Below are 2493 nucleotides of genomic sequence, written 5' to 3'. Positions count from 1 at the left end.
TTCACAAAAGGTTCTTTGTGGCGAAAGAAGGTTCTTCAGATTATAAAAAGGTAAGAAAGAGATGGTTCCTTAAAGAACCTTCGACTGAATGGTTCTTTGTGGAACCAAAAATGGTTCTTCTATGGCATCGCTGTGAAGAACCTTTAAGCACCTTTATTTTTAAGAGTGTACAATAAATCACATTCTCCTCTGGCTAGATGCAGCCTTGACTGGAAATTGTGAGGAAAGCGGTTCAACGGTGTCCGAATAAACCAGACGCTCCATTCAGCAGCACAATGCCAGCTATTATATCTCAGTCCTGCTTTGTTTATTCCATGTGTACGTTGTAGACCTCTAACACCCATCTGAGGTTTATGGAGAGGGTTTATTACATAAACATCACATCACCGGCCCGGATGACTTTACCACCCACAAACGCAAGCACTAACCCACTGCAAGAGAATCTGAGAGTGAGTGCCATCAGCACACAAAACTGATGGGTCAGTAACCTCCGTACCGCAAACCCTAACCAGATAACACCCGAGGAGAGACAGATGATGTCCGATTGCAGCGTAGGCCTCCTTACATAAAGCCCCGAGCAGCCTACACACAGTTATGCAATTAAGCGTCACACAGGGAGAAGCACAGGAAGAGAAGCAGAGAAAGAATAGGAGATGAGGGAGGTGAGTTCGATTTCAGCAGCGAGTCGCTTTCTCCTCTTGAAGAACCTTTTTTTTTCTTGATGCTATTTTCGAGTCTGAGTTCAGGAAGATTATAATTACGAATCAAGGAAGTTTTGAATGAGCACATAAAAAGGCAGTTTTAAGATTCATTGGCTTTTGAATACGCAGAGGGTCTTTTACTGCTCACCGTCTGAGACACTGTTGAGATATCTACGGCGAATTCATGTGAGATTACCGGGGTTCTTAGGAGAGATATTAAATAGATCTGAATTTTTCACGAGTTTATAATAATTATATGCAAAAACTCATTATTAAGTGCATTAAATAGAAGAATTGTTGATTTACTACAAAATAGTAGCTGTTTTCAAAGGAATATTTCACCCAAAAATGAAAATTTGCTGGAAATTTACTCATCCTCGGGTCATCCAAGATGTATTGAAGATTGTAAAATAAGTCTAAATTAAATTATGACACAACGTATTTTCAGAAAATAAACATTTTTTGCATACTGGAAAAACCTTTAATTTGTTTTATTTTTACTTTTATTTTTATTAATTTTTATTATTATTATTATTTATTTATTTTTGCAGTGATCCATTTGGACACAGTCACTGCACTCTCTAGAGAATTTGTGGCACGTCTTTGGCCCCAGTGGCTCTCCCTGAGACTATAGGAACTGATGATTGTTTCAGTATGTCTACTGGTCCAAAGCCTCAAGAGTGAAAAAGGGAAGGAAAATGCCTGAGATCCATTCAGCTGCATTACCGGAAAGTATTCCAAAACGGCAACAGACTTTTCTTTTGTGAAAATTCAGCCTGATGCAATCTGTTTTCTCACTATGTGATCATCTGACATCCTGCATGCTTTGTTTTAGGTTTGTCGATTCCATCAGACCCTGTTTTCCTTTAGCTGAGTTTGGAAGTGTGTGCTCCATGGCACTATCCCACGTCAAGATTTTTTTGTATGTTTAAACAAGTTCAGTTGAGCCTTAAAAAAAAGCTTAAAGTTAAAGTTAAAATGAAACTTTCCTTCCTTCCTTCCTTCCTTCCTTCGCCTATAAAATAATAATAGAATCTATAGAAATTTAATTGAATTTAAATTAATAAATAAACATTAAATAAAATATATGATACATTATTTATTAATACAACAAAAGCAAAACATGACAAATTCTCTTGATATTTAAGGGGAAAATCGTGACTGATATCTGAATTCACTGTATTGTAAACTATTCAAATGTTTGTATTCATTTTGAACACTTTTAGTATATTTCCTAATAAATGTATATATATATATACAGTATTTATATAAATATATATACTCATACCACTGCTAATATTAAGGAAATAGTTAATTTAATCTGAATTATGATATGTCTTACATGTTATACATAATATGTTGCTTAATCTTATATATAATATATATTATATACAGTATATAATACATAATTTTATGTGTGTGTGTGACTTTCTGCAAAGCTTTTAACAATGCATATTGCAAAAAACACTTTACAGTTAAATTTGATTTTACAAATTAATTTTGTAATGCAAATGTATAAAATATAAATATATAACAGACTCAAGCTACTGCTAGAATTACAGTTCATTTAACTTGAATTCAATTAAATTTAACTTCAGCTAAATTAAATTTATACATATAAGTCAGTCTGGTATAATTTAAGTTTAAATGTAAGTTTTCAACCAAGCTGATTATACTTTAAAAAAATTTAAGGCAGCAACTGAACTTAAGTTTTTAAATTGAAACATTTTCTGATAAAAAAGGAAATAGTTATTTAAAGGGGTCATATGATGTTGCTAAAAAGAACATTATT

Source organism: Sinocyclocheilus rhinocerous, unplaced genomic scaffold, assembly GCF_001515625.1.
Source record: "Sinocyclocheilus rhinocerous isolate Xijiao unplaced genomic scaffold, SAMN03320098_v1.1 scaffold8454, whole genome shotgun sequence".
Taxonomy (NCBI): domain Eukaryota; kingdom Metazoa; phylum Chordata; class Actinopteri; order Cypriniformes; family Cyprinidae; genus Sinocyclocheilus; species Sinocyclocheilus rhinocerous.
The sequence above is the reverse complement of the archived record's forward strand: the minus strand, read 5'-3'. Positions refer to the sequence as shown.